The following is a 22,855-nucleotide window of genomic DNA, read 5'->3' as shown; positions in this document are numbered from 1 at the left end:
GCTGCCCACACAGAGACAGAGCAGAGCTGAAGGCCGGTAGCTGGGCTGTCAGTCAGGGCAGAGCTGCCTGGTAGCCTGACCACCCCACAGCCCTGCAGCCTGTGACTGGCTACAGCACAACTCACTCTGGCCTGGAAGGCACCCACGGGATATCCTGCCTGGGAGGGAAAACTGAACTCTATAAATACACGAGGCTCCACGTGGTCTCCCTCTCTCTCTCTCTCTCTCCTTCCCTCTGGTCTCTCCTGCAGCATGAATTGTGTGAGTCAGTAACCATTTCTTCCTCTTCTCCTCTTCTCTTTTCCTTCTCTTGTGGGTAACTTAAAACCAGTGAACTGTGTTTTACTAAAGCTGGTATATGGATTGTTTTAGTGGGTGTTTCCTGTGGAATGGGTCTTTGTGCTGAATGTTTTTGTGAAATGCTTTTTTCTTGGTTCTTTTGCTTTTTCTTGGTATTTTACACCTGTAAAAACCTTTTGCCAAAATATCTTATTTTTCTCAAAAAATTAAAAATAATTTCTCTTAGAGAAGTGTGTGTGACTCTTTCTCCAGATGCTAATAAGTTATAACGAAACAAAAGGCTTTAAAAAAGTCTTAAATAAAAATGTAACCACTCTGGGCAGTTTATAGCTAAATCCAGAGCACAACATCAGGTTCTTATTGAAATAGGTAAATGAGAATGAGGATGAGTAGGTAGGTTTAAGCCCCACAAAGACGTACAAGAACATAAGTTCTCATCACAGAAAACTGAAACAGGACAAACCACAGGTTAAAAGCAAAATTAATCTTACTTAACTGATGTCATGCCCAGTTATTTGACATAACTGCATTTATTATTTACAGTTTCTACAATGACTAGTGTCTTGCCTTTCCAATGTATGTTGACTTGCTGATAACTGCTAATATGCTCCTTATGAACGTACCTTTTGCATATTCCTTACATTCCTATTTTGCTTATTGGTAAAGCAAAATCTCCTGAGGGATAAAACCAGTGAAAGCATCCAGCACTACATATGCTTTACTACTCTCATACTCCCTCCTCCCTGATGGCTCTTCTGACATCAGACAAAGCAAGATAATATGGAGCTGGTTGTTGTGGGGTTTCACTAGAATGATGTGAATTTACTGGAGTCTCCAGGCACTTTATAATTTTATAGATCTGTTAGTTGGAAGGAATATCTGTTAGTTGGAAGGAATACTGCAACCTGCTGCCCAGAGTAAGACCTCCCTCATTGCCACCACAGCACATGCCAGACTAGTCAAGACCTGTCAAGACTTGTATTGAGGGTAACAGAATCTAAGTAATCAAGAAAAGACAGTAAAAAAATTGTGGTTTGGAAGTCCAGAAAGTTTGCAGGAACAGCCATGAATTTGGAGAAGGAAGAGGAATTCCAGGAAGCCTGGCCTTCACAAGCAGTTTGCATCCCTCTTGAACAGACACCAGAAGACATTGAGTGCCATAAGATAAATCTCTGCTGGTGACACCTGTGCCAAGTAGATGAACAGCAACTCATTTATTTGCCTCATTGAAGGTCTAGGTAGTAATTGAAGGCATGCACTAAAGAGCATGATTACATTTCCTATCACTCCACTACAGTAACAAGTATAATTTAGTCAACCATACAGTCATCATAACTCCAGTGGCCTCCAATCAAGACATGCCCTGTATTTACCCATTACCCTTTACTTTTAAGTGGTAAACTGAAGAATCAGTATGCTTACTGCATTTTTAACTCACACTCTAATGGCATATTAAACTGTGCTCTCATTTTCAGATAAGAATAATATAAAGTATTGCCCAGTAAAGATCATCTCATACATTTTTCTTAGTTAGAACAGGCCTAAACACTGAAAAACACTCTCCACTTGAGGAATACTGTTCTTCACTTGTTACATTAAACCATGTTTTCTCACCACTTTTCATGCTGTCCTGGATTTCTTATTTTTAAGTGACCTTAAGGAATGAACACATGCACAAAACATTCTAAATAAGCCTATATTTCTTTCACTTACTGAACTGTTATTATTCTTGTATTTAAATATTCTTTCTGGCATTTAATCTTCATTTCGACATCTATGCATTAGTTGCACTTAGGTGTTTATTTTATCATTGGTAATTTGTAGTCCTGTACACCTAGCTTGAAAAATTTAATTTAATTAGTTATTTGCATAATGATACTGCAAAAGATAGTGCCACAAAAATAGGGTTACTAGAAGGAGATCAGAGTAATACATTCATGAAAGTATTATGAAACTGTATAAAACTAACTGTATTTTAGATACATCACAGTGAATTATGAAATAGTACCACACTATTTTAGATACATCATGGTCTCAAATCACACCATTCCAAAAATCTTTGAAAACCTGTACGAAGAAGCAAAACCCTTAGCAAACAAAAAGGCCAATTTATAAAGCCAGTGCCTGAAGTCAAACTTTCTAAAGTAGTTTGTAAAGTATAACATAGTCAATAAAAACCTGAAAAAGCAGTTTATGCTTTAGAACAAGTAAAATATGTGTAAAGAGAACTTTTAGAGGGCTGTCTGGAAAGGAGGATGGCTTTGGTTTTGCCAGCACAGCTCCCACTGTTAGATGGATGGCACCAGTTCCATGTAACATGCTCAGTAGAGGAGTCAGCTCTCAGTTTACCAGACGACCCTGATTTATGAATTACGGTTTAACTGCTCCTCTAGTGGCAGCACTATTTAAATTCTGCTTCTTGCCACAGGAAGGCTGACATTCATGGAAACAAAGCACATGAAGAGCTGCAATACAGGTGCACATGACCGAAATTATACTTAGGATGTTAAACTAAGCAGCAGCCTTAGATAATCAAACTCCTTTGTGCCTCTTCCCTTAGGTTTATCCAAAAATGTTCTATTACCAACCAAGCTGGATGTTGGTGATGGATCCAGCATCCTTGCTCACTCCCACATTGCTGCTACCAGTCAGGCAGCAGGGGAGAATACAAGGAAAAGAGTATATATAGGCCAGGTGGGACAGGGCTTGGAACAACCTGGTCTAGTGGAAAGTGTCCCTCCACGTGGCAACCAAAAAAGATGAAATTTAATGTCCCTTCCAACCTAAACCATTCTCTGATATATTTTTTGTACAGTGGAACTGGAAGGACAACAAAGCAAAGAGTCAAACTCTGAGATAAACCCTTCAAGAAAATCAGAAGATCAGGAAGAAAAGTAAAATACTCAAAATATATCAAAAGATGGTTTAGATGCATGGAAAAAATCAGTAAGGAAAATAAATGTGCCCGGGCTATCCTGCAAGCATATTTACATTCTGAATTTAAGCTTAAATTCAAGGGCAAAAGCAAACTGAAGTAGATTTATGACTATAATGTCACATCTGGGAAAGGGCAACTGTACCACAGTGAATTTATGCTCATACTTTTGGTCTGTGTTTGGCCCCAGCCACCTGCAGTAGTTTATATTCTCCCTGCCAAGTTCACTGATAAAACAGTGAATTTGTCCTTGGAGGGAGAACTTCTGTATAAACTGTTTTAATTGGTGTTCTGTGATTGGCTAATTGTCCTCCAAGGTCGCTTGAAGGAGAATTTGAGGAGGAGGATGAAGTAGTGCCCCCAGACTCAATTAAGAAAGACCCCCAAAGCATACTGCGCGTGCATGCGGGGATTTCCAAAGTTCTCACGCATGCACAGAAGAGATGCACTGACATAACCGGGAGGTGGGACCGAGGGCCTCGGGCTGAGCGGTACTGGCCACACCTGGGAGGTTGTGGTCACTCAGTTAATTGTATAAAAGTAGATAGTTCTTTTTTGGAAGGAAGCTAGCTTTACTTCAAGGACAACGTTGCCTTTTGGCAGGGACGCCTGCCAGTTTGTGAGCTTACTGACTCTCCAAGGATGCAGCTTCTGCTATGGGTAATTATAGGTATGCTAGGTCGTTAAGATAACTTTATGGGCAACAGTTGGGTAACTGGGGAGATCGTGCTGGGGGCTTATTTCTTTCCTCCTTCCTCCCTTTTGGATTTGTTCATTTTGTTGGCCACCTCTTGGTAATAAATATTGGTTTTTGTTAAGCTTTTAATGGTGTCATGGTTCCAAGTTTCAGTATGTCTTGAACCCCTCCCTAATACAGCAACACAGGTAGAAGGATGATTTGTATACAGCACATCCCTGGTCTGTAAATATTCATATTTGGGGTACACTATGTATCATGCACACTTCAGCAGGACTCCCTCAACAATCCACAATCTTCTTGAATAATTATATGTATCACAGTTCCATTTCCATGATTAAGATGATACCAGAAGTATAGTGGGGTGAGGAGGTAATTTCTTCAATGGCCTTCAACATGCGAAACTCAAAATCTAACTTTTTTCCCAAGAAAGTGTAAGACATTTGAGAGTGAGCTCTTTAAGTATAGAAAAACCTTCCAGAAGATTTATTGCAAGGAGATGAGGGTTTTTGTCACTTAAGAAAACTTTCCAGCCTGGAAAGAGGCATCTTTCCCAGAGACAGCTTTAGATGTTTTCTCCTCCTGCATTCCAGAGGAGGTCTCCCTGGTATGAGAAAAGATAAGTTCTTGGCAGACCCCACAGTGTGGGGGCCAGGGATGATAAAAGACCTGAGAAGAAGAGAGGGCATGTCTTTCCCAGGCCAGTGCAGTTTTATGTCAAAATGTTAAGTGTTCTTTGGAGATAAATGCTGATAAATTCTTCCATTGCCTGGTATTTTAGGGGTAACTGTCCATAATCTTCCCTTGCAAACTCCTTGATAAGAGAAACATTCATCTGCATGAAAGTTTTTTGATCTTATTGCAAAGGCACTTATCCTCTGAAGGAAAAGAATTACACACCTGTTAGGCTAATCCCAGTACCAAATGGGACAAAACCAGGTTCCAGAAACAGGGATAGAGTTCAGTGTATTTTAGAAGTGCTGGACGAGGGGACTGGAGGGTTTCTGCCAATGTCTGCAGAATAACAGCAATTCCATAGACTCCTACCCCAGAGGTTTTCCAGGAACAGCTACCATACTGTAGCACAAAACTGACATTGGTGCCACAAGCCAAGAAGTTTACTCTATGTGTCTAAATACATACATATGATTATGTTGACCATGTGATGAGTTTTTATCATTTGCACTATGACATTTCTTTAAAAAATCAAATACGCAGTATGCAAAGTATGAAGATGAAAGGCCAAAACCCATAATGAATTGTGCTGGTCCAGTTCCACTGCCAATCCAAATTTTGGTTGGTTCAAGTACAGGAAGATTATCGCTCTCCAGAACATTGCAACTGACTACCCAAAGAGCTTTTTAAGGAAAAGTTAATTAAATATGTCCTTATCAATTAACTAGATATTTTCTAAGTGGTCTGTGGTACTCATTGGTGATTTTAATAAACCTTTGTCTCTACTTAAATATTCCCGTCAATTTGCTGATTGGAACCCATCCTAACTAAAGAAAAAGAGTATGACAGAAGATGCTACTTTCCCCTTCCTCCCTGCAATTTCATTAAACCGAAGCTTATTAATTGCAAGGTACATTATCACAGAAAAAAGTGCAAAGCTTAATTGCTGTTATTAAACTAAATATCATGGATGTATCAGTGGATATTTGTGACTGCTCAAATACATCCTTGCTCAGGCATTATGGAAAAACTTATACATCATGATTATGGTGTTTTTTTGGAAAAGATACATGCATATATTTGTGAATATGTGAAGCTTTGTGAACCTGGAAACTGTTTGCAAGACTCTCAAATCATTCAGTTCCACAAAGTGCACTAATCCTGTTTCAGTTGCTACCTCCAATGTCATCAAAACAGGAAAGTGGAAAAACACTTGATTTCACACCCTAAGAACGTGGGCAGATTGGCATGGATTCTGCTAAATAGCTGTTCTAAACAGGAAGGAATTTTCTAGTGTTTAGTTTTTTGTCCAAGTTGCAAAGCTGCAATCTCTTGTGCTAACCTGCAAAAAAATTCAATTCCTGTGTATTTCTCCTGGATACCAAGTAGGCAGTCTGGAGGTATAAGCACCAGTAAGCATTAATACTTAGGTTAGATTTCTTCAGACCTGCATATAAACTATTTTCCAGTGGAAGATATATCCCTATCTATTTATGTATATCTTCTTGAACCACAGACGAGTGTCTGCAGAGTCAGTTAAGAGAGAAATAGCATCTTCTCAAATAACATAATCTCAAGTCTACTAAAATTTCACTATTATAACTCTAGAAAGAGAAGTTGGTATATTTATTCAATACATTCTGTTCAGTTTATACAGTAATTGTGCTCAGAGGGGTCATTAGACAGCACATAGACTTGGAAATGCCAAACAACAGCTTTAAACTTTAAGTGTCAGCTGAGGATTCTGGTTATCACTTATGATGATGTTAACTGCATGGACATTGATTGACTTTAATGGCACTGTCCTAGTTAGAACAGCTGGGACCGATTCATCACTGGATGGGTATAGCCCAAAACTGTGTATTCTATAGCCTTCCATGCCATTTCCCAGAAACTGTTATCAGTAGAGGTCTGCAAAAGAAGAAGATGTTCCTGTCCTCGTACCCTTTTATGGAATTCCCTGCTCTGAGGGAAGGACTGAGCATTCCTGCCTGAACTGGAGAATATATAAACTTGGAGTATTGGAACCTTTTCACCACTCGTGGGATCCAGAGGAGGACTGCAGGCCACCGCTCTCAGCCAGACTGCAGATCACCGCTCTCAGCCAGACTGCAACCACCACTTTTCAACCAGACTGCAACCACCACTCTTGACCAGACTGCAACAGCACTCTCACCAACAGGTTTTTCCCTCTTCTTTTACTTTGGACTCAGGGGGCCCCAAAGAACACCACTCTGTTCATGCCCCAGGGTGCTGGGTTATATATTTGGGGTTTGTGGGTTAAAACCAATTGTTTGTCTGTATAATTGTACTTATTGTGTTATTTTATTAAATTGTTATTCTGACTTATAATCTCTGAGTTGAGTTGAGTTCATTTCCCCTGGTGGTTTACCTTTAAAGCAGCACAGGCACAATGTCATTTCAGGCTTTGCTTTGGTCTCTGCTACAACTCCAAGGCACAGAGACAGGGGATTATCTGTGCCATAAAGCTGACAAGCTTTTGTTGTGTGCTAACAAAAGCTGAACTGACAAATCTTAAACAGAGGCTGTACTTGAAAGGAAAGCTGCACCTTGCATTGTGATGAATTGCCAACAGTGAGCTGGAGCCTAAATGGGACCAATTTCTTCAGTCCCTCTCTTGCTTGGTGTGCTGGAGGGAAAGGATGCAAACTCCCACACACATAGCCAGGCAGCAGTGAAGCAGATCAACTCATCATGCTTTGTACCACAGACACACACAAATGAATCATCAGGGCACTGGAGGCCCCACTGCGACTTGGTGGAGGCTCGCTGCAGACACACGAGAGCTGGCAATACACGACCTGGATGGGAGGTATGTGAAGTCCTTTTCTGCACACCTGCATTATGCCCAACTATCTATAAAACACACAATAGTTTGGCTTTGGTGGTAATGCCCTATTTCTATCATCTTTATTTTTCTCTTGGGCACATCTATGTCAACACTACTTTGATACTGGAACTTTTTTTTTCTCATTGTTGTTCAGTCTTGCCTGGCTGAGGTGTTGCTGTGTTTCACTACTGTTATGGTACTCCTCAGTTACTGCTAGGTTACTCACATAAATGCTATTACTTGTGTTAAGCAATAACTAATAGGTGGCCAGTGTCAGCCCTTGCTTGCTCCTAACATGCTACAGGGAGTCACAAAAAGAGAGAAAACACGGATGTTATCCCAAGACTTCAGAAACCTGGTTGCTGTGCTGGGGAGAAGTTTTGAAAACACAGCCAAGCCACAGACACAAAGATGCCCTGGTGTGTTTAGGGGCCCATCTGCCCTGAACTCTGGCTTTGCTCCCCTTCCACAAGCAAGATAACGGCACTGCCTCAGAGGGCTCTACACAATCAGTGGGCTGAGTGCTGTGCAACACTAGGAAGTTACAGTACTGGGGCACTAAGAGTCTAAGAGCAAGTGATAGAGCAGTGTGAAATGCATAAAATGGCAAATTGAAGCCATGATACATCCACTGGTACCAATGTAGGCCTTAGGCCTAGAAGAAAACTTTAGGGAAGGCACATTTTCACTTCCATTTTCATAAAGAAAGTAGTTACAAGAGGCCATCAGGGGAACGTAGTTCCAGTAATGGGGAATTAACAAGTTTCTGTAATTAGCCAATTATCTTAGATATAATTCATTAAGAAGTTACATGTTCTCATTTCATTAACTCCTCCTCCCAGCCTCCGCTTTCCAACTAATTGTCATTGCAGAAAAGGGTGGGACAAGACTCAGCAAGAGACATCTGGTGCAACTGCTGCAATATCAAGCACAATGTAAAGCTGACCCACATCTCTGCTTCAAGGAAGAAAGCTGAAGGGACTCAGCAGCTGCAGGTTTCTCCAGAGCCAGCTGCCATTATGCAAAAGATGGGTAATTTTAAGTAGTAGTCTGACCATCGTGGTCAGACTACTGATCAGAACTACTGATGAACTGGTTCAGATCAAGGTAACACCTGGCAGCACAAACCTCCGTGCAGGGTAAATCTTGTGTATCAGAACACTCAGGATGCACTATCTAGAGTCATCTTAGAAAGTTCCTCCAAGACCCTGCTCTGCCAACACAGTATGTGCTCAACACATAGCAAAAATCAGCAAAGACAAAGGGGCAGGTCCAGGAAGCCTTAAGTCACACCTTTCTATTTCCTATTGCTAGGTCTTTGCTCAAATATTAAAGCCTGATATATTCAAAGAGTATAAGCGAAGCAGCTCTTCAGTTCTGCCTGAAAACCACTGATGGAGAAGGAGTGCTAAATTCTCTTTCACAGCAATTTTTTTTCTAAGTTATCAGCTCAGCTCTCTGTCTCCTTTCTTTTTAAGGATTAAAGAAAAGGAAAAAACCACATAAACTGGTTTTGCTTCCATTTCTGCTTACAAGTCAAGCCATAAAATCTGTCTTAACCTCTATCTGATCACGAGGGAAACATTCACTAGCTGTTTTTGGAACTGGCACTGCAACTGGGGCTTCTTCTAGTATAGGATTATTTCTTGAGAAGCAAGGGTCTCCATTTCCCAGCTATAACAAAATGGAACTAAGTCCTGAGAGCCTTCCTTTTGTAGTATGTCTGTGGATATCTTTTCCAATTCTGGATGATATGGTTTGTACACAACATTGCTTAAATGAGCTTTAAGTTGTACAGTACATTGAAATTCAGCAAATTATTAAGAAATGGGAGAAAATGCCCATACAACCTGTGTAATAAGGAAATAGCTGCAAAAGAAAGCAAATGGGCAAATTCTTTTGGTAGAAATTCATCTTATGTAAATATAAAGCAGTAGATAATTACCACTTCTACTATAGAGCTTTCACCTATAGTTTTGGAATATTTTACAAAGAAAACTCTAGTAAAGAAATCAAAAGAAAGCAAGGGAATATTTCCTAGGGCCCTGAATGGAAACAGGGCCACAGGTCAGGTTTCCTGAGTTTTTGAAGAAGCTTAGTTTGGTACTCTGCCTTTTTACCTGAACTCCTTAATTCAACTTATTCAAGCTTGGGTACATACACAACATTGCCTTCTTTTTTTCCCTGATTTTAATACCAGTTAATACTGTTTCAAATTACTTATTCACTAAAATATATTTTTCTTTTGTTCAAAATTCACTGATTTGAAAACTCCACTATTCCTTGGCCCCTGTTGAATAACCTTATCCTTCAGAAAACTTCAGAAGAGAGAAGAATATGCAGAGGAAGGAAAAAAAAAACCAAGACGAAAGAAAGAAACAGTGAAAACTGGATAATAAATCGAGACTAAAAAGAAGAGAAACATTGGATAAAAGCCAATTATCCATGCCACATTTACCAACAAAATTTATGTTGATTATTCCTCTAATCCTAAATAGAGATGCCTGCCTGTGTTACAAGAAATGTGTCAATTTACTTAACCAACCTTGAGAAAAAGTGCATTTCAAAGTCAGAGAAAAGTTAGAAATAGCCTTAATAAGCAGCTCAAAACGCAGGACGGATCTAAAGCATTTCTCTACATGCAAATACTTCTGGAGTTATGAGGAGTATAGCCTAACAGAAGGTGCTCCTTGTCCAAATCTGCAGTTACCCATCACAAGTAATTCTGTTACTTTTGCAGGTAACACCAGGCACAGACAAAAAGAGGGCAGAGGTCAGCAGCAGGTTCTCCCAGTAGGATTTAATTTCAAGGAGTAATAAACTCATTTGAAATTCCGCTGAACAGTGATTATGCTTGGACTCAACACTGAACAAGTCACAACAGACTGCAGTTCATTAAACCTTACAAGGCAGCTCTTGAGGCCCTTTGCTTTTACTCAAGCAAATACCCATGGAGCCATTCTGACTCTGCAGAGAGAAAAAACATGACAGTCGGGATGGGGAAAAACCAAACCAACGACAAAAAGCTCCACAGAAGCACTAAGGCTCTAAAACTGTTGAAAGGGAAATAAACACTGAAGGGGAATGCAGTATTATATTTGTAGCTCATGGCTGAGCATTTTGGTTTTTTGAAAAAATGCAAAACTCACCAATTTTTCTCTAAACAGTAACAGGTTTAACTTCATTGGGAAGCTACTTGCTTGAGTGAAAAAAGTAAACATAATTTGCAAATTCTATTTTCTCTTCAAAAGACTCTTTCAGAGCAAACTCGGGTATAGTACAGGAAAATCATACAGTAAGTGGATCAGCAGTAACACTTTCTTCAGCAGTAAGGACAAGTGAATGCTGCACTTGTTTCAAGAACCGCCCCAACCCACGTGACCCAGAGAGCAGGGAACAAGCTCACTTTTGGTGCAGGGGAAGGCTGCTAGGGCCAACAGACACATCAGCAGAATAAAGGGATGTCCCAAAAGACAATGTTTTGTACAAACTACTGGATATTATGTCTCCAGTGGCTGTTTTCTCGCCCTGGAAGTAGCAGCAAGGGCAGTCACATTAACTGCGGGTTGGGCAGAACGCCAAGGGGACCATTGAGGCAGAACGAGGTACATGCATGAGCACAGGTGATTTTATGTCCCATCTCCAACATCCTCAGTCAGCTTTCTAACAATTAAGTATCTTTCTAACAATTAAGATACTGTTTAGGAGAGCTGTCATACTTTGTACCAAACGTACAAGACCAGGTATGCCTTTGGCATTTAAAATTGCAGATTAAAATTGGAGGAAATTTGGAAAAACCCACTACTACTTGTAGACGTGCCTAATAAGGTCTGATTTTTATTAAATAAGGATGTTTGAGAGAGAGAAAGAACACACGTCAGGAGATCTTTGAAGTTACTTATAAAGATAATCCAATTGGGCATTCTCAGCACTGTTTCAAAAAGGTCTAAAACCTGGTCACTTTGTTTATACTGATTCAGAATTTTCTGTCTCCCAAAGTATCCACATACCTTGAGACAGAACAGTTACTTCTGCTCTGACATTGATTACATCCATTCAGTTGCAGAAGTTCAATAACACATTTGGGAAAGATTAAGTCCTCTTTGGAATTCTTTTGCCTTCATTCCTGAACCTTGTAATGGGTTTGTTACCCTCCCTGGAGGGAAAAGGAACTAGGTAGATCACCTGATTCATATTGTGCCAATAAGGTATTCCATACCATGTTACGTCAGCTCAGATATAAAAGAGACAAGAAGGAAGCAAGGCCTCTCTCTTCTCTTCCGGGTGGCTGCGTGGAATAGTCGGGCCGTTTCTTTGGAGGAGGAGAGCATCCTTGTGGGGAAGTAGTCTTTGTTGTTAGTTCTTCTCTGTGCGTATAGTGTTTATAGTTTTTTTCCTCTCTGTGTAAATATTAAACTGTCTCTCTTAGCAGGTTCGGTTTCGCAGGTTTTTTTCCTTTTCCCTCTTTCTTCCTCCTGTCTCCTCAGAGGGGAGGCTGGGCAGAGGCCTGGTGGATACCTGGCATTCAGCCAAGGTAAACAATAATAACCTACATGTATTTTTGGGTACCCTCAATAAAAAAGTAGATTTAAACAGATTGAGTTATTTCCATAAAATCAGTCGAACGTACTCTCCAAAGCCAGGGTTCTTCCAGAAGTCTATTCCACAGTTCAGTGTTTTTCAGCACCGAATTTACACTAGAGTTCCAGAAGCATGCTATAAGGTCATATACATAACTATAAGCTGTTTATTTTAAACCACACTAAATACTGCTTAAGTCATAGGAATTTTAAGCCCACTTTACATTAAGCTGAACCCTAACCTAACACCAGGCAAACACAGTCTTTGTAGACAGACAAAGATATTTTAAGTCTCTTTCCAACAACACTTTTTGCTCACCAGCAAATAATAGAGACCTTGGAAAGCCATGCGTAAAAGACCTGTATATTATACCATCAGGATTTACTCAGTAATGCATAAGACAGAAAATTTTTGTGCGTCATGGGTCTCAGAATTATGCTAGATCACTTCTCTAAGGTCATTTGTAATCATCATCTACAATGACAGCAATGCCTGCAGTGTTTCTCCTCCCAGGTCTTAATACAAGTAATTTCTCTCATGTTTTCCAATATCATCCAAAAAAAAAGAAAAATTTGGTCTGTTCCAAGAAGAGAATCTTTCACCTGTACATCCCATGCTAAATTCTCAGGCGACAATATTTTACTTCAGCAACTCATAGAACCATGAAATTCATGCTGGACTCTGAGTTATAATCAAGAGCATAAAAAGGCAGGTTACAAATATCCAAGGGTGATTAATGTTTCTGAAGTGATAAGCTCTGCAGAAGTAATTTGAAATACATAATTTCTCAGGAGAAAGCAACAATTTTAAAGTGACACAGGAAAAGGCAATCTGTAATAATAAGGAGGCACTTATATTTGGCAGTGTACCCAGAAAACTATTTACAGAGAGGCATTCTGTAAAGTTTTTCATTAATTATCTCCAGCAGCAATACAAATGGACAATTAATTAACATATATTTGGAAAGCAATACTTCTTTTGCACAGAGAGTTTTTTAAAGTTCTATGTAGACAGAGAATAAAATAGCTGTAGCTGAAAAACTCAGTACAGCAGATTTAATAACCTTCACTTAGATATATTATAAAGCTATTAAATGCCTGCCATTCAGGTAATTATTGGAGGTATGCCATATATTTTACTATCTCCAGGCCAAGACATGAGGAAGGGGGGGGGGACGACGACAAAACAAAACCAAACCCAAACAATAAAACAAAACAAACAAACAAACAAACAAAAACAGGAAGGAAATTTAATGGATCCGTCCAAGGAGCTCTTCTCAGTAATTATGCCTGACTGGAAAATTGTCTGCTTCAAAGAACAGAAACCTGAAGTTTTATTAGTAACAAGAGATCTCAATTTTCTAATGAACTGAAAACAGAAGTACCACACATTTCACATTGTATCGTCTTGTCACACACAGTCCCTGTTTTCAAATTACTCTCTGAGGGATTAATCTGTGCATGACATGACAGAGAGGAGAATGGGGAATCTTAAAAATAAAATAAAATACTTCCAGTGGTTCAGGAAATATGGTTTGGCTTGTCTAGGAATCAGGTTGTTCAACCCTGCCCAAATTGCAGTGCAGATGTGCAGACTTTTTATGCGTATCTTTGTGTGAGAGGGAATAAACCCAGGCCCACTGCAAAGCAAACCAAGAAAACTATTTGAATTTAAGTTGTTTTTTTCTCTTTTTTTTCCCATGAGTAGTAAGCTGGAGCTTCACAAAGCTGTGGAGGAAGGCTGCATGGCAGAGAGCTGACTTCTGTGCAGGGTGTTTTCAACAGCACATTAACATCCTTTCCCCTCGTACCTCTGAAAGAGCATAAACATCACCTTCTTTACAAACAGAATTGTTTCTTAGAGTTTTGCACTCTGTGCACTGGGAATAAATGTTGGGAGTTTCCAGTTGAAGCCAGAAGGCCCAGAAATGAGAGACCTACTGCAAAACCATCATTTAAGAGCCTCCGCCCACAGAAGTCCAGCACAAAAAGGTTCTCCTATCCTTGATTTCTGTGCAATAAGACTTATTCTTCACTTTCACTGACACTGGCAAGGCACAGTTAAGAATGGGAGCCAGTGTATCTGGAGGACACCTGAACTCATTGGAGCCTGGACATTACACATGCCTCAAACAGACTATTTCCAATTACCTGGCTGTGAAACTCTGTCCTCAATTTGCATTGGCAGCCTCTGTATCACCCTAACTGAAACAATACTTCACAACAGCTGTCCTTGCACCAATTCACACTCTGTCTTAACTTCATCTACCTCCCAGGGTTTCATGGGTTATGAGGACTCTGGCTGCCAGCACTACAACGGCAGAAAATACATTACTTACATTTTGCTGCTAGATAAGATTTCATGCAGAAAGCAGTCTCACTAATAAGGAATTGAGACGAAATAGCAGTAAATGCTTCCTGCTGAGCTGAGCTGCTCGCTGCATCCCATGTGGTGAGTTTAACCCACCAGCAAGCACAGGACAAATGCTCTGTATTGCTTACAATTAGTGACCTGTGCTGAAGGGTCGGGTACATATTTCACAATCAAAAGGTTCATTGTGTGAAGGTGAAGATAACATCTTCCCATGGTATCTTCCTGCTGGTGTCATAGCACACATGTACTCTCTCCTAGTGACACTGGCACTATCTAGCTAGCAAATCTCTGTGCACACTGGCCACACACGCCCCAGAGTGCCAGTTAGTTCCCAGGAAGCTTCAAAAGATGCTACAACTACTTGCTGCTGATGCTGACCACAGAAACTGCTTGGAAATCAATGCCAGAGTCACTACAGCCTTGGGACAAAGAGACAATGCAAAGCAAGTGCCCTGTTGGACACAGAGCCCAGGGCTGCCACTCCCTCTGAAGAAGCACCCTGCACCTCTGTGGTGCAGAACAAGATGGAAAACATGGTGTAGAAGAGGTGGCACCAAGGTCATCCAAAGCTGGAGCCACAACTGGATACTAATAACAAAGAGATAGACAATGCTGTTTCAAAGCCCAGAGGGGGAGGTAACAGACCTACTCTTGTCGTTTTAGAGCAGGGGAAAAAACCAACAACAAAATTCACAGTGTGAAAACTTAACCCAAGATAGGACATAAATGAGGGTGTATGGACTTACCACATGTGAAAATAAACCCATGTGTTTCTGCAAATCCATGAAAGAGAGTGGGTATTTGGAAGACTAATTAAATATGACCAGATATACATTACAAAATTCCATATACTTTTGGAATTCTGGATTACGTTAACAATGGAAATTGTAATTATAGTGTTGGCTGGGGAAGGAAATTATGAAGAACCACATTTCCTAGGGCATTTGGATGTACCTGCTGTGTACATAGCCTATGTGTACATAGGCTCTTGTAACATGACACTGAGAAGGAAACCACAGAAAACTCCAGGGCTCCAAGTGACCACTGAAGGGCACAATTCTTCCACTGTTCTAAAAGAAAAAACCCTCACTATTGCAACTCACTATTGTCTGTCTTTTTCAAGATAGTCATCACCTACCACTGGATCACAAGTAATTCTTTCATTTTGGAGAGGAGCTGTAACATACAGTTCCCTACAAGGGAGGCAGGTATTGTTATTTAGATATAACATATTTTCAGTTTTTCAGATCTTGTGCAGTAACTCTGAGAGGATCATAAACCACACTTCAGCTTACGTCTGACTTCACAGGGTTTACAGCACTAAACATAAATCTGCCCTGTTGTTGAAGATGGCACTGGTAAGTCTTTGCAAAGAACCTCACTACCTAGCAAAGCCTGGGCCAGCATATTACTATGCTGATCTCTTTGCTGATATTGTCATGCAACTGTGAAAGCAGACAGAAGAGAGTTCCCCCAGCCAGTGACAACTGGAGTGAGACTGTCTTATTTCAGAGATGTTAAATCCAACAGGTATTACCTGGTAATGACACAGCCAACATTTAATCTATCACAAACAAGGACAGTCAAAACCAGCATGCCTATCTCTACTATATGTCCAATGGAAACTAATTACATGCAGAGAGAGCAAATTAATAGAAGTTTAAGACAGTATAACAGAAGTTTGTACACTTTCTTTACCCCCTGCTGGAACAATCCTGAAGTCATCCTTATAATTTCATCAGAACATATCAGGAAAGTCTGATTTATTCCAAGATAAATATAACATTCACTTAAAGTTCTCTTTCCTCTGCTAAATATTTGATTTTGCAATTTCTCCTCCTTATTCTTCTAGTGTAAAATTGAGACATTAATGTCTTTTCTTACACAGTAAGTTACTATTGGGAAGATGATGAAAGGCACTTCTTAGAGAAGTGTTAACTACAGCAGGGTAGTTTAGAGCCAGGTTTGGGCTATTTCCAAGAACAGAGACTCCACAAACCCCTCAGATCAATCTGATACAGTCAGTGTTTGACCTAAAAAATGCTGGAGTCAAAAAGAAACCTTCTACTGACTTTAACACTTAATGAGTTACCTTGCAAAATCACACTCGTTATTTAGGCTCATAAAATACTCTGGAAAGATCATGGAGGTTTTCTGAAATCAAATGTTTCTGCACTCAACTTCACAAGACACTTTGATGCAGTGGTATGGGAAGGGTAAACAAATCATTCTAAGTAAGTTGGAGTCAAATAGTTTGATGTCTGTATATTTATCAATTGTCTATGTCTTATTTGAAAACAGAAAACAATGTAAATCTCCCAAATAACCTCTCATAATTCACAATTTAAAAGAAAAGAATTTGTTTTCTGTTTTATACTGAATCTATATATACTTTAGCTTTAGGGACTTCTAATAATATTAAATAAAAAGGCCTTGGCTTGAGACCAAATTAATTATCACTGTAATAATTCAGTAACTGAATAAAACTTAAAAAATTGCAGAAAAACTACAGAGTTGATATAATTGTATAATTACAACAATTTTCTGAAAATTGGCATGGTGCTGCTTCATCTAATTAAAAAAACCTTCCAACAACTTTTCATTATCTGTAACCAAAGCCCAGAGCAGGGTTTTGGGGCTGGGAAGAGACCCCTTCACTGGAAAGGGCAGCAGAAACAATGAAAAAACTCAAAGAAAATGAATACTTCAGAGCAACAAATCTTGACAAAGTACTAAGATTTCCTCACGCCCCTCTACATTTAGATCCTTGAGTCTAGTATAAAGGGTTTTTTTGCTACTGCCCCTTCCCACACTTTTTGTTGAGTCATCCTAACTCACAATGGTCAATGCACCTGTAGCATCAAGAAAAGCTAAAATTTGTGGCTTAATCCAGGGTAGTTTGAATGGGGAAAGTTAATTGTAAGGGCAAAAGTGCTTTGTGTCCTTTTGCCTCTGTTGAGAGACAAGAACAGGTAGCCCTGATTCTGGCTGATGACCCCATCAATCTAAGGGAATCTGTAACGATTTAATTTTTTGCATGGACACAGTTTGCGTGTACCAAACTGAATCGTTCATTGATTACAAATTTTGGTATATATAGGGTCTGGGGAAAGAGGGACAGGCATTCTGTTTATAGCTGGGGTTAGGGGTCAGGGAAACACAGGGACATGTTTTTCATCAAACCGAAAAGCAGGCATTTTTTTATCACAGTTACAATGATAGATGGGACAAAGCAAAGCCATAAAGAGATTCACCACAGGGCCTACAACTCTGCTTGTGAGTGAATGTAAACAAACTCTCCTTGCCTTTGTTTAAATCCCAGGGCTTCTTGCTAAGATCAGTTCTTATCTCTACACTGTCATAAAAGATTTCCATTCCAGCGGGAATCTGTTTCAAGTTTCTGTTGATTCAATATGGTTATTCCATCCTCTATCCCCTAAGAAGGGAATAAATTTCGCTATCTTACAAAAAGGAACTATTGTGGGACAAAATATATACTTCAAGCGTTCAAAAGTGAAAAGGATCATGGGAATGGCTGCAAGCCAGCTTGTCTCTGGCCAGGACTGGTAGAGCAGGCAGAGCCCTCAGTCCCACACTGCTGCAGAGGCAGAACGGGTGGGAACTGCCCCTGCACTCCTCGGACCTGCTGAGCTCTGCTAAGAAAATTGGGTCCACTCTTGAAGAAAAGACTTTTCCTCCTATTCCACCACCCCCAAATCCGTTTATATTCCTCCCAGCTCCCATTTTACAGGGGGGTTTTAGATGAAACTTGTTGCTTACCTGTTTTATCACAGCAGTGTTAATAGACCTAATAACCATGACAACCACAGCATGGCAAAACCCAAGCATAGGAATGAGATCTGGGGAAGGGGGTAATGAAGGCACACTAACAAGATTTGACAGTCTGTTTGTACAGTTCTTTATTATTCACTTGGTATTCTCTGAGTGCTCAGCAATGCACAGCATTAGTTCTTTCACTAATTAAAAACCAAACAAAAGTAGTATTTACTAGAGGAATGATGGTTTAATTAAATAGAAAACAGCCATAAGAAGCAATTTACACAAACCTTCAGAGATCCCTGAAAGCTGTGGCCAGCCCTTTTAGCAAGGAGGCTCAATTTTGGAGTCCTTCAGCTAGTTTTATTAGTCAACATGCACTTTCTTACACAAGACAATCTGTTCCACTCATGGAGGACAGCTACAAAGAAGTCAATGTTAAGCTCACCTGTTAAGTCTGAATAGCTGGTTTATCCTTTTTTCTTACCACATCACATAAGCAGCTAATAAATACACAATATTTTAAAGAGTTCATTTTTTAAGGAAAGTGCTCTGCCTCATCATGTTCAACTAATTATTCTGTAACAGTCAGGGCTCAGGAAAAACATACAGTAGCATGTTTAAAAGTCAATATGATAATAGTGCCCTGCAAGTTGTAGTGGTAATCAGATTTCTTAATAGGATTGGATTGAAAGGGTTCAGTTGGGTTTTGCTGAAGGAAAAATAAATGAGAGACAAAATGAGAAAAGAAAGACTGATCCAAATATCTAGATATTAGATACAGGTCTTGCTCCCAGTTTGCCTGTTCACCACACAAGAACACTAGACAAGTCACCTCTGTCCCCAGGCAGCTCAAACATCAATTCTGACAACCACTTATTGATGCAAAAAACTCCATTACTCTTGCACTGATCTTCACACTGTACAGAAACTTTGCCAAAACCTTCACTAAATGAAAATGGACTTTAGTTTACCACAAGAAAGGCACAAAAACCCAAATGAGACAAGATGCTATAATGGCCAGTGGGTGCAAAGACATGAGTGCAATTAAAAGCAGGGTACTGCTCTAATCTAGTAAGTACTAGCCACAGACACTATAATGAAAAAACTAAAGATACAGTTTGAATGATACTTCTTTTCTGACCCTTTACCTCATCAAGCTGATCTACACTTGAGTTTTTATGGATAAAATTCCATAACTCCAGCCTCAAAGTGATGGAACAGGAACTTGCTGCTTCTCTCAGCAGATCTCAGCTATCAGATGCACATCTTGGACCTGCAGACCTGAACTTAGACACTTCTTATGCAGTTGTTTATTACTTACGTGATCCTCCTGCAGTTATTTGTTATCTACATGATACAGGAAAAATCTATAGCAAGGACATCAGTCCATCTCTGAGGACACAGGTACTACACCTTTTTCATCAACACAATGCTGTGAGCAACCTTCCCAGGCAGGCTGATTGCATACTAAAGGTTAAAGATTTGCTGAATCAGAATATATTACAAATGAGCAGGCTTGTTTGAGCAGAAGCTGTGCTTTATTTCACATAGAATTGTATTACTGATTTTTATGATTAATTTGAATACTGAATTATTTGATGGCACTGAAATGAGATATTAGGTTTTTTGGTACTTCTGACAACAGGTGAATTAAGATTTTTGAATGTTTCCATCTGTTCCTACAGCAGAATAAGTTTTGATTTGCCTTCTGACCAAGTTTGTGCAAAATGTACTTTAAACAAAGGAACTTGCATCTTTTGATGGAACTGCTAATTAAAAACAGAAGTAAAAGCTCTAGAGATTACAGGTCTTTCATTTACCCTCAGAGTAGGCATGAGAGCATAGTCTGAAGACAATCTGGATGCACTCCAGATCTAAACATTGGCACCTCATTGATTATGTCCTGGTGCGATGGAGAGATGTCCGCGATGTCCACCAGACTCGTGTGATGCCCAGTGAAGAATGCCAAACAGACCATCGACTTGTGCGCTGTAAACTCAACTTCAATCTCAAATTCGAACCTAAAAGGGGCAATATCCCAAGGAGAAGACTCCAAGTTAACAATCTCCAATCAGCTACAGTAAGAGACAGATTCCAGGCAAACAGAGAAACAGCCTTTTGTCTTGCATGCAGCAAGTTCCAACAGAAACTCCATGACATCCAGAACAAGTGGTGGATCGATCTAGCTGAAAAAACTCAATTATGTGCAGATACAGGTGATCACAAAGGATTCTATGAGGCCCTGAAAACAGCATACGGGCCTACATACCAGGTCCAAAGCCCTCTACTCAGTGCAGATGGTCGAACGCTTCTAACAGATAAAACCTCCATTCTGAATCGATGGTCTGAACACTTTCAGACTCTTTTCAGTACCAACCATGTAGTCCAAGACTCAGCAATTCAGTCCATCACACAACAACCGGTGAAATACGAATTGGATATTGCCCCCACTTTAGGAGAAACCCTCAAGGCCATACAGCAGGTGAAAATTGGCAAGACAGCTGGGGTTGATGGAATTCCACCTGAAGTCTGGAAACATGGGGGCCTTGCACTCCACACCAAATTTCACGAGTTTGTGGTGCACTGTTGGGAGCTCGGCGAACTACCATCAGACCTTCGTGATGCTGTCATCATCACTTTGTAAAAGAAGAAAGGTACTAAATCAGACTGCTCAAATTACCATGGTATTACTCTGCTCTCCATTGCTGGCAAAATCCTGGTAATACTCTTGAACAGACTAATACCCACTATAGCAGAAGGAATTCTACCTGAAAGTCAGTGTGGTTTCAGAGCCAACAGGATCACCACAAACATGGTATTTGTTCTCAGACAACTGCAAGAGAAGTGCAGGGAACAGAACAAAGGTCTCTATGTAACCTTTGTTGACCTCACCAAGGCTTTCGATACTGTGAGCATAAAAGGTCTTTAGCAGATTTTGGAACGTTTAGGTTGTCCCCCAAGGTTCCTTAAAATGATCATCTCACTCCATGAGGATCAGCATGGCCAAGTCAGATATGGCAACGCACTTTCTGAGCCCTTTCTAATAACCAATGGTGTGAAACAAGGCTGCGTTCTTGCACCAACCCGCTTCACAATCTTTTTCAGCAGGATGCTCCAAAGGGCCACGGCAGACCTTGATGATCAGGATGGTATCTACATTTGATATTGTACTGATGGAAGCCCTTTCAACCCAAGGTGACTGAAGGCCCACACCAAGACCCTAAACCATCTTGTCCGGGAGCTGCTTTATGCTGATGACACCACCCTTGTTGCCCACACAGAAGCAGCTCTGCAGCATTTAACATCCTGTTTGCAGATGCTGCTGAGCTCTTTGGGCTGGAAGTCAGCTTAAAGAAGACAGAAGTTCTCCATCAACCAGCACCTCAGGAAGTCTTCCTTCATCCCCACATCACCATTGGCAAATCAGAGCTCAAATCAGTCCAGCAGTTTTATTACCTAGACAGCCTCATCTCCTCAGATGGTAAGATTGACGGAGAGATAGACAACAGGTTAGCAAAGGCATACAGTGCTTTCAGAAAGCTTCATAAAAGAGTTTGGCGAAATAAACACTTGAAGAAAAGCACAAAGATCAGTGTTTACAGAGCCATAGTGCTGTCTACTCTCTTATACGGATCTGAATCATGGGTCATCTACCGCCACCACCTGCGACTCCTAGAACGCTTCCATCAACGCTGTCTCTGCACAATCCTAAACTGGTCAGATTATGTGACCAATACATCTGTTCTAGAACAAGCAGCAGTCACAAGTATAGAGACCATGCTGATGAGAACACAGCTGTGCTGGGCAGGGCACGTCTCCAGGATGAAGGACCAACCACTCCCTCCCTAAGATCCTGCTTTATGGTGAACTTCCCGCTGGCTGCCGCAAGAGAGGAGCCCCAAAGAGAAGATACAAGGACTCCCTGAAACAACATCTCAGCCTTGGCCATATTGATCACCAGAACTGGTCTACTCTGGCCTCCAATCAGGAGGTCTGGAGACACACCATCTATAACGCTGCGGATGCTTTTGAGAAAGCACGCAGGATCACCCTTGAGGAGAAAAGACAACGCAGAAAGAACCGTGTCTTGCAGAATTTACCACCTAAGGAGTCTTTCTGCTGTGCCTTTTGCAACCGGACGTGTCTATCTCATATTGGCCTTTTCAGCCACCAATGCGATTGTAACAGACGTGGGTAGAGTCCTTCCCAAATCTTCGTTTGCGAAGCCCAGCCATGATGATGATGATGAGGCACAAGAGCACATCTGTACTGCATCTCCAGCCAAGCTGCTATCTGAGTCATTCCTGCCCTGCAGTGTCCCCCATCAGATTTCTATACCAGTGAGCAATCTGGTACATTATATGGGGAGGTGGTTTTGCTACCTTCATTTGGATGAAGCCATTTCATAAAATCCATGTTCACTAAAATCAGTAAAGCAAATCTCGGACACACTCTACACTGCAGGGAACACTGATAGGATTTGGTCACTTTCTTTCCCCTCTTCCTTCACTGAAAACTGTGTTTTCCTTCACAGCCTTTCTGAAACTACATTGCTGCATCATGGGGTATTTTTGATTATTTGCCATACAAACAGAAACAAGCAGTTCTCACAGACCAGCCATGGCATGACCATCAACTAACACTCAGCAACAGTGAGCCAGGC

General features: G+C 40.5%; 1 protein-coding gene across 11 annotated transcripts in view; it reads right to left on the bottom strand.

Annotated features, from left to right (window-relative positions):
• Positions 1-22,855, bottom strand: part of KCNIP1 (potassium voltage-gated channel interacting protein 1) — a 469,203-nt gene that overhangs the window by 72,278 nt on the left and 374,070 nt on the right. The window contains exon 1 of one of the 11 annotated variants that reach the window (XM_027665225.1): positions 126-415. The exons of the other annotated variants lie outside the window; for them this stretch is intronic. The gene's annotated coding sequence lies outside the window, so the exon portion shown is untranslated. Of the gene's footprint in view, positions 1-125; positions 416-22,855 lie in introns of those variants that run through there. 11 annotated transcript variants of the gene reach the window in all.

This window comes from Corapipo altera, unplaced genomic scaffold (assembly GCF_003945725.1).
Source record: "Corapipo altera isolate COAL_440 unplaced genomic scaffold, ASM394572v1 111, whole genome shotgun sequence".
NCBI lineage: Eukaryota > Metazoa > Chordata > Aves > Passeriformes > Pipridae > Corapipo > Corapipo altera.
This window is presented reverse-complemented; position numbering and strand designations above follow the sequence as displayed.